General features: G+C 38.5%; 1 long non-coding RNA gene across 1 annotated transcript; it reads right to left on the bottom strand.

The window, feature by feature from the left end:
* Positions 1–4756: 4756 nt before the first annotated feature.
* On the bottom strand, positions 4757–6637 carry LOC136290588 (uncharacterized). The gene is made up of 3 exons (XR_010721232.1): positions 6501–6637; positions 6137–6241; positions 4757–5450 (listed from the first exon to the last, which is right to left on the bottom strand). It is a non-coding gene; the product is annotated as an uncharacterized lncRNA (long non-coding RNA).
* Positions 6638–10532: the final 3895 nt, after the last annotated feature.

Raw genomic sequence — 10532 nt, 5'->3', positions numbered from 1 at the left:
ACATAACTGAGATGGAGGTTGTTCTATGTTGAGAGACAAGTTTCCATAGTGTCACACAGAAGTAGGAGAGTTACTGGGGTGCCATTATGGGAGAGGTGGGTCAGAATGTATGTGGCAGATAAATATTGGCCTAGAATGTAAGAACCAAGTGCCTCAGTATTTTTTAAAAAAATAGAAAACCTGATATTTAAAGTCACTGTAAACTCAGGAGAAGATGTGTGTAAAAACCAGGCAGCTGTTCTGGACATTGAGCTCTCCCTCTTTTGCATCCCCTGTGTGTTGAGGCGTCTAACATGAGGTCTGGATTCTCCTTAAGTCCTAGTTTGGACACAGCTTCAACTGTCTGGCTCAGCACAGGATGCCTAGGACTGTGCACACACCAATGACTGGAAAAATGAGAGACAAGTCAGACTAAGACAGGCCCATTTTCCTCCTGGATGCCCTATCTGAGGTGACAACTGCACATGCAGAAGGGAAATTTGCTCTCCAAAATACTATTCCTCTGGCTGAAAAGTACATGCATAGAGTTAAAGTGATTTCTTGAGTTTCTTGATATGTTTGCACTTGACTGATAGAAATAAAGATATAAAAGAAGAATTTCTCATAGTTATATCCCTTTAAAGTAAACCACCATTGGCAAAGGTCTGATGGGGAAATACAAAATTGTCTTCAATATATGTATGTAAGTCAATTCTCACCAACTCAATACTGTTAAATTGGGAATTATATCCCTCTGTCTTTAGGAAGGCCTGTAAAATCAAATGGTACAATTGAAGTCACAGGACACATCCACTGGCTGGCTGCAGTCACAATAAGGCTTGGACACTATGGTGGGTTTTAATTCGTAAAGTCTATGGGTTCCTTCTCTAAGGCTCTGAGAAATGGAACTGTGAAATGTTAGCAGGCTAAAATTTACTACATAACTCCACAGGGAGGATTCTAGAGGTCTGCAAATTGAAAATGTTTGAAACCAAAAGGCATTGGGTAATTACATAAAATGAGGGAGAGAAGGATGATAAAAATATGTATTTCAAAGCTTTCTTTGGAACTCTGGGCCCTTTATTGGAAACATAAATGTATACAAGTTAAAACAGAGATCACTGTGTCTTTTTAGTATTGGGAGAACTAATGGTCCAGCCTGCACTTGTAAAATGAAGCAGGGAATGTGCAGAGAAGGCCAAAGACTTGCCTGGCAGGTAAAGGAGGAAGAGGAGGGGAAAGGAATGCTGGACACTGGCTGACTAGTACTTTCAGCCTACAAACAAACAGCTTGGATATTGCTGAGTTTTAGTTGTATAGTAGTTGCTGTATAATTAATTCCCTTAAGCCTGGAGAAATGTCTTGTCATTTTAAATCTAAATAAACCCCTTTGTCCATTAGGGTACAGTGCAGCACTTTGAGGTGGGTGTGCATTTTTTGAAAGCTTGGGCAGTTACCTGAAACTCCAGTTCTTCCTTTCAGGAAAGGGACTGAAATCTTGAAATCAGGGAACAAAGCCTAAACAAACGCTCAGGAACAGAGGTATGATGAAAAACAGTGCAATTGAAAAAAAACGAGAAAATTTGGAAATGGAGTGATTACAACCAAATGGATTGATGTGAAATGAGGGGCAGTGAAAAGGACCAAAACTTGCCAAAATTACTCAAATTCAAATCCTGAAGTCAGGGAAGAAATCTAAATAAAGAGAGAGGAGAAGAAATTAAGAAATGAAATCTTACAGATAAAAGAAGGAAAAATTCCAAAACCAGGTGAAAACAATAAGTGACTGGGATAACAAGAAGTGCAAGGAAAGGGACCAAAGCTTGCCCCATTAATCCTCATCGAAATTGCAAGCTTTCCCTTTCCTGAAAGGGAAATGAGGGGCAGTGAAAAGGACCAAAACCTGGCAAAATTACTCCAATTCAAACCCTGAAATAAGGGAAGAAATGTAATTAAAGGCACAGGAGAAGAATTTGAAGAAATTGAATGTAAAAAAAAAAAATAAAAAAAGGAAAAATTCCAAACCCAAGTGAAAACAATAAAAGTGAATGGGATGACAAGAAGTGCAGGGAAAGAGACCAAAGCTTGCCCAATTAATCCTCATTGAAATCGCAAGATTTCATTCCCTTTCCTGAAAGTAAAAGTTTTCATGCTGCAGTTTAGTATCAAAAGCAAAACCCCCTGCCTAGCAGCAGCGCTGTCCTGGAAATGCCTTTCTGGCACAACTAAGGCAGCTTCTGCTGGGCATAGCATGACTCAGACATCAGCAGTCCCTCTCCTGGCCAAGTGTGTGAACAACTATTCCTTGAGCTCCAGGAGACATTCCTTCACACACCCCCCCCCCCCCCCCCGCCCCCCCCAGTACTTAATTGCTTTCTGCTGCAGAAAGACATATTTTCTAACTTCAAATTTTATGAATGTCCTACTACATTTATCCCTGTATTTTTTTTCTTTAGAATAGGAGAATTTTCTTTTATGATTTTTGCAAACATCATAAAAAAACATTCTGTAAAATCTTTTCTGTATTTCTGGTTTGTAATTCTGGAAAAGGACTTGGAAGTGAGTTGATAGAAGTTGTAGGCTACTCTGTTAACTGAATCTCATAGTAATAACAGCCCAAAGTCAGAGAAAACTTTTTTTTTTTTTAATTTATACTTAGCTATTTATCTTCTTTAACTTATCAAGGTTAAAAACAAGGCCGTAGAATTCACTGAGGAATACACCCCCTTGTGAAACGATAGAGGAAGGGATTCCTGACCATTGAGACTGGCTTTGACAGATGATCACACTGTAGGAAACTCAAATACTTACCCCAGCTTTAATACAGCAAAACAAGAGTATCCAATCTATCTACTAAAGAAGCTTTTGTAGTGGACTAAATACTTCTGTCCCTCTTCCACCTGCGTAAAACTGACTTCTCTCTACCAAAAAGCATTTATGTTCTATATTTTCTTGTTTCAATGACATACAACTCCAAGTCCAGGTATCTCCAAATCTCTGGTTTCTACTTTTAGCCTTAGATATCAACGTTCCTAATTGAATTCATGAGATAATTTTCTTTCCTTATTATGGTCTTCTATTAACCTCTGATTTTTCTGAGATTTATTATCTAATCTTTGCTTGCTAGTGGCTGGAATACATTTGCCATTTGCTCTTGAGAGTTATGGGTATAGTAAGAAGGATATGGATTCTAATCACATTCATTCTTAAATGACTTTGCTAACATTTTTCATTCATTTTTTACCTTCCATCCCTTTTGGGATGAAAATGAACAGTGCGTATCTGGTTAATCAAAATCAGGCCTAATCAATCACAGCTTTTAGTGTGTAGATATATATACACACATATGTTATGGCTCTCTCTAATAGAGAAAGAATAAATTTGAGGTAGTAGCATATCAAATAAATTATGGTGATGCTGTAGGGCCAGTAATTTTCACTATACAGTAAAATGATAATGAGATGTTATAATATTAAAAATATTTTTTAATACATACTTTGACAGTTTTGTAAAAATATTTTCCCATGCAGCGGAAGATCTCCAAACTTGATCTTCATCCACACATACATTTTCATGAACCTTGAGAAACCTCCCTTACTTCTGACTTCTGTCAGAATGTACCTTACTGTTCTGAGGTACTCAGAATATATGTTGCTATAAAATATACATCTGTGATGTCACTGTATCCATATTGATCCTTAAGGGGAAAATTCTAGTCTTATAAATCAAGGGAAAGAACTGTAGCTTGTTCTCTTTGTCTTTTGGAAGAACATAGAATTTGTCTCAACCAGCTAAGAAATCTCAGGAAAAAAAAGGTAATTTTGTGTTTAAAAGTTCTAGAGCAGGCATGGTAACATATTTTAATACTATATTTTTTTCATAGCCATAATGAGCTAACATATTGATGTTACTTGGAAAAGGGCAAGTTTCATGTATAAGGAATCAGTATACACATTATTTGTTCCAAAATACAATTTTCTGCAAGACAGTTCCAGTTTTTTATTTGTCCAAAAACTGGACAGTGGTGGTATTTAAATATCTGTGCAATAGATGCTACCACTGTCTCCAAACTAACAATCATCAGCAGTGTCTATAGACACTTACGATAAAGTGTGTTCCTCAATTTTCTGCCATATTTTTTACAAAATTATTGCTATCATTCAATTTTTTTCTTCTACTACCAAGCAATAGTGCTGAAACATTCAAGATAAATGAAAGTAAAATAACTCATCTGCTCCTGTCTATAATTTTCCCAGTCAACACTGTCTTTCAGTAGAAAATATAGTTGAAGATGATAAAAGAGGGGCTTCCAGTATTTTCACAGTTTAATCAAAGAATGAGAAATATATCCCAAAACAAGCATCCAGAAAAATGATGCTCAAACAGCTGGTTTGCTCCCTTTTTCTTACCAACAGTTGTGTCTTTCTCACAGCCTCCTATTGCAGCTGTTCCACTTTGCTAGAAATCCTCTATTTTCACAGATGCATCTATTTGAGACCACCTTTTTTGTCCTTCAGCAGCCATCTCTCTTTTTTGCTTTAGTGTTTCCTAAGAACACCTTGTCAGAGCTTCCTACCTCTTTTTGCCCCTCTTTCCTCAGCTGACACTGTACTAGGCACAAGGAAAAATCTCTTGACTTTCTTCTGTAATGCAAGCAATCCTGTCATTTCCATGGCTCTTTTGGACAGATGTTCTAAGGTTCAATTCCTTCTTCTGAAAAACCCACTTAAAAGCTGAACATTATTTTGCCTGACAGGACCACATAAGCATCATACACTGAGGTACTAACACTTTATTTCTCCTGCAAAAATCTTCCTGGTGTGTCCTAGGATCACAACTGCTTTACAGTGCCACTTTACACCAGTGATTCAGAACCAACACTCTTTCTCTGTTTCTGACTAATGAACACTGAATTTGGCAACAGTATAGAAAGAAGCTTCTTGCAGACATGGGACACACCGGGTGCTGAAGATCCTGACACAGCTGGAGCATGCACCAGGCACATCACCTAAGGGGTACCCAGTGTATCTGGACCCTTACACACGATCATTTGACAATGTCTCTGCATCCATGATGCATCCATGCCCCTGCTCCTAGTGCGGTAGTAGTGGTCACTACGTCCTGAGTAGACTTTGAGAATCTTGAGGAATCCTTCCCTTCTGTGAACACAATGAAAGTTCTTCCTTTCTCTTTCTCAGCTCTTTTTGTGCACAGATTTATTTCTGTTCCTCTTGCCTTTGATGTTTCATGCCTTCTGAAAGAATATAGTCATTCACAAGGTCTTAACTATTCAGGGCTGTAAATGCTTCATTTTAAACTGTTACCTTCCAAGTCGTTGAACTCCCCACAGTCCAGCATTAATTTTTCTGGATACTCGCCTTGAGTTAATTAGTTCTCAGTTCTCAATGGCCACATCTTTGTTTGGTTTTAGAGGTTTCCTTACTTGCCCAGAAAAGATTTCTTCTTTCTGCCTGTAAGTGAAATATAAAAACAGTCTTCAGTATTCTACAAGATTATTAATTCAGGAAGATGAAAATCATATTGTCATTCCCTATGGGGAAACCCATTATTATATCACCATTAAGTACAGATTAAATATACATTGTCCTTGTATAAATATATTATGTTAATAGTCCTTCCAAGATCTTATAATACTTATAAGATTATTCTAAAACCAATACACTAGAAATTTCCATTTTTTTTGTTGATAATGTATTAATTTTCCTTTACATTTTCAGTCTATCAGATCACAGGTACAGAAAAGATGCTGTGGACCATAAGCAAAAACTTTAGATCTTAAATATGTTTCATAAATACTGTATGAAAATCAGTAAGTTTTTAGGGGGAGTCATCCTGATACATCCAGTATCGAGCAACCTGCAGACAAATCTGGGTTAATAGCACTAAAGCCATGGAGTTACCTACCAGTGAGTGCTCACCCTGCCATCTCAAAGGTGCAAACATTATCAAGCAACTTTTGTTGCTCCTATTGCAAAATTCCACACTGTTAACAGAATCTGAGCGGCTTTGAAGCTTCTTCACATTTCTTTCCTAAAAAGTTGCAGCATGCAGACGCTCTCACTCAAACACAGGTATTTGGGTGGAATAATGTGCTAGTTCCTGCCATTCTTCTGTGAAATACATCCGAAGGACTCACCATCAAATCAGTCTGAAGTGAAAACCCTTCAAAAGAATTACAGGTCCTGTGGAAGTCATGACAACTGGTTGGGTTTCCAACACTACAGCTTGGTTTGCCAGGTGACTGGAATGCAGAGATACATAAGAACTTGAGGAAACACAGCAACAATATGCATACGATCAATGTTTTGCAAAGTGCATTTTGACAGAGTCGAAGGTCAAAACATAAAATAGTGAAAACTGCAAACAAGCAGCCTTTGTTTAAATAATATGTTTGACTAGTATTCTGTTGTAGTAGAGAGGGCCAGGCACTCAGAGTGCTTTGGTTAAAACTTTAGAAGGCTTCAAGCATCAGCACCTCGTTATCTAGAAGTCTTTCATACCTTTTCTGAGTAGCCTCCCATAGGCAGCTCTGGCGTTTTCCCTCCTTCCTCTCCCTTTCTTCTGCAGTTCCAGCTCACTTCTCCCTATCCCTAACACAGCCACCTAACCCTTTCTGTCCCTCCCACCACCTCCTGTCCCTCCCTCCTCATGGCACAGCCAGCAGACTCCCAATGACCTCCCGCCACCTAACTCACCCTTTCATCATGCCCATAGCTGTGAGGGCAAGGCTGTTCCCACTCTTTGGTAATTACCACAGCTGCAATATAATGGAGGCAAGATTGCCTTCAGCACTATCTCTATCTGTCCTCCCACAGTATTTAGGATCAACTTAAATTTACTCCTTCATTTTCAGCCCAATAAAGCCACATTGTGTCATTTGAGAAGACTTACGTGGCTTTACAAGTACTATTTGTAATTTTTGAGACTTGTTCTCAATGAGGCTGCTGTGTTAGTGAAGTACACAAAATTCTTCATTGCCAAAATATTTTTTTTCAGTTTAAGGGATGGAACACCAAAGAATCATTTTAATTTAAAATAATGTTCCACATAATTGAAAGTATTAATAACAATTAGCTTTGAAATAATAATTTTCCCAGCGTTTTGATGATGTAACACAGGAGCAACTTGAAGCCTGTGATATTTTTCTTAAAATGGAACAGGGTGGTAAAAAAATGCAGGAAGATGAGAAGAAAATCGCCCTGAAAAAGAAAGATGTTTGGGTAAATAAATGATATTTAAATAAATTTTAAAAATCTTTATAGTCTCTTTGAAGACCTTGATTATTTTTTATTTTTTTTAATGCATGGAAAGAATTAATTAGAGGAAACATTCTGTTTATACTGATTTTAAGATAGACTTGCTGCTGTGCAGAAAGAAAAATAAAATTAATATACCCCATTTCCTGAATGCACTCTTGAGGGACTGGATTGAGTCCCTCATGTATAAAAACCAGAGAAGAAAGACCTTCTCTGCAATCCAAACTACTCCAATAAAAGTATGTGAAAGCTACAAGTCTGCCAAATTGGACTGCAGGTACATCTCTATAATAGAGAGTGCATAAATGCTATCTTGCCTGTTTTCTTCAATCTCTTGAATGTAAGCTGTTGGTGGTTTTTGATAGACTGATCTCTTTTCTTTAGCGACAGATTTTCAGGTAGGCTTTAGGTTCAGAGTAATAGAAAGGCCCTTATACAAACAGAGCCCCCTGCTAGTCCTTTAAAATTTCAAAACCTAAATAGGACTCCATTCAGCTACATTCTTTTTCCTTGAAGAGAAACTGATTGGGAATTGAAACAGACACATAAACTTTTTTTTTGGTGGAAATAATCCTGTTGGGCAAATACATAATTCAAAAAATATGCAAATACATAATTCAAAAAATACACAGTCAAGGGTACGACAATATGAGGTTCCTGGTGAACTGTTGCTTGGGGTAATTGGGAAGCAAAAGAGAGGAGTGGGAATTCTGTGAGGACTGTAAAGCTGGAAGTTTAAGCTGTGTGACTTGATAAATTAGACTAAAAAATTACTCTTTTCTTCCATGCCTCTTCAATCTCTTGCATCCCAGATCACTGTCCCTCTGCCTCTGGTGTTTGTGACAACAGATTGAGGTGCTTACAGAGAGTCAGCACTGGGGAGCATCTTGCCCCAGCTAACAAGCATGTTTGTGACATCTGGCCATGCATATGCCTGCTTTTCAATACTGTGGAAATTTGAGGTTAGCTAAAAGCTTCCTTCATCAAATGTGGCCCTGCACTCCCCAGGTAGGGTGGGGAAGGAGCTGTCCCTGTGCACCCACAGTGTCCCTTAGGGCTTTCCAGGAAAAAGGGATGTTTTTGCACCAAATCAATTCTCTAAAGCCAGGTGGCACGGTGAAGAAATTGTGCAGGGAGAAAAGGGAAACCCAAACAGGGAAGAAGAGCCTGTTGCCACATTTCCCAAAATGTGGTATGCAACTTGTCCACCCACACCAGGGACTGGGCAGGCCAAAGTGAGAACCTATCCAGGTTCTTGGAAGGACAACAGAGACCATCAGAATGAGCACAGAGCACAAAGCCAGGTACCACAGAATCAATTAAAAAGGACACAGAAAGCTCTCTTCTCAAATAATCTTGGTGATGTTTAATGAGCTCTTACCCCGGGCACCCCTTTTTGTGTGGCAAACTTGAATAGCACCACGCAGTGCTTTTGGGTAACGCAGTTCTTACTTCATAGACAGTAGCATTTTATTTTTATTGCAGATACCTTCTTGTGTCCAGCAGTTGCTACCCAGACTCTCACAAATACAATTCGGTGTTGACTATCTGCCACGTGCGACTATTTATACATTCTCGCTACATCCATCAAATATGAGGGCGGCTGTTTTTCCTTGAAAATCCCTTGGCACTTACCAGCAGGTTTGACTCAGCTTTGTGGAAATATTAAAATCCAGCCCAGTTTTCTCCCCCTTTGGAGCATGGATGGCTACTGCAGACTCACATATGAAGGAGAAAGCATGTTTTGGATTCCCCTAGTGAGTCATCACTCTTTTACTGGTGATTCATGGCTTGAAAGGAGAGGAAGGTAAATCAGGACTGTTTATGTGAACTGTCATCCATTTATCTGGTTATTTATTTATTTTAGCCTGGGGCATTCTCAAAGCAATGAAATGCAGCTGTACTGACAGCAGCCAAAGTCTGAAGCTTTTTCTCAGGCTCTGGGCTGTACTTGGCATCTGCCTGTTTGGAAGTGAGGAGAGATGAGATAGAGAACCTGTATCCTCACAAAGATCTCTTGCACTTAGAGCAAGAAAGAGTGAAGGAAGGGTTCATACTGCCAGCTTAGGTGCATGCTAGGAGAAATCATTGGGTGATTCAACCTCCTCCAGCAAGGCAGGCTGAGGACTCACCTAACCACTTTCTCAGATCCCAGGGTAGTTCTCATCTGCCCAGCTTGGAAGCTTCCTGATCTTCTATCTATTGGTGCAGCAAGGGGCATTTTGGGAAATAGCAATACTGGAGCAAGCACTGAAATCCAGCAGTTTGTTTATGCAATTGTCTATACTATGATTTAATTGTCATCCTGCTTAGCATGTCATCTGCAGTGTGATGAAAAGCTAAATTCTTTTAAATGCATTCAAATACCGTAATTGCAATTAATTAACCCAGATATATAGCTCCATGCTTCTGCAAAATGTGAGCAGACTGTTATAAGCTACAGCTATCCCCCTAAGAAATTATATGATTTATGTTTTTTTCTAAAAAAACATGGGACATAGCACAACACTTCTCCTCCTAGACTCCATTGATGAAGAAGCTACATTTGTGTTGACTCCAATATGGAGTGATGTGATTTTTTTTTTTTTACTGTAGTTGTTCTTCCTGAAGCTAGGCAAGACATTTCATGTTAGAACTGTCTTTGCATTATTTGTTGTTACTGATAGAAGAACACCTTTGTGTGTGTTTTACCTAACATTAGTCAAAGACAGGAGGAAACTCTTTGAAGTCCTGGGAGGCAGAATCATTTTAAAAATGCAAACATTTTGCCACCCAGGATAATGAAGTCTTGGATCAGCAACAAAAGCTTTCCTGACTAGGAGCAGTTGTTGAACAGACTGCAGACTGAATTCTGGCCATTTTTTTGAGCAGCACTGAAATAAGGCCAAAGGATGATTTTTTTAAAAAAATAAGGAATTTAGAAAAGCATCCATTTTTTTTAATTTAAAATTTAAATGCACTCTTAGTAGGAATAAACACCCCATGATTATTTTCTGCTCAAAACCTAGCACTGCCAGAACAGCCAATTTCAGCAATTTTCAGGGGATCTGAAGGTCTGTATTGTGCTTCTTGCTCTAGAGTGAACTGTGCTTATTTACAAAAGACAGTACTTTTTGAACCAGTTTGTCTGAAAAGTTCATCCCTCTTTAATCCCTTTATTTGTCATACTATTCTCCATTTAGCTTTCTGCTTATTTTAACTGATCTTTCATGTTACAGAATCCCCAGAAGCAGAATTTTAGTAATTAAATAGATATTTTAAATGTAGAAATATCAC

The sequence above is a fragment of the Chamaea fasciata genome, unplaced genomic scaffold (genome assembly GCF_029207755.1).
Source record: "Chamaea fasciata isolate MVZ Bird 193981 ecotype frontalis unplaced genomic scaffold, bChaFas1.0.hap1 SCAF_6, whole genome shotgun sequence".
Classification (NCBI taxonomy): Eukaryota; Metazoa; Chordata; class Aves; order Passeriformes; family Sylviidae; genus Chamaea; species Chamaea fasciata.
The sequence above is the reverse complement of the archived record's forward strand: the minus strand, read 5'-3'. Positions and strand labels throughout refer to the sequence as shown.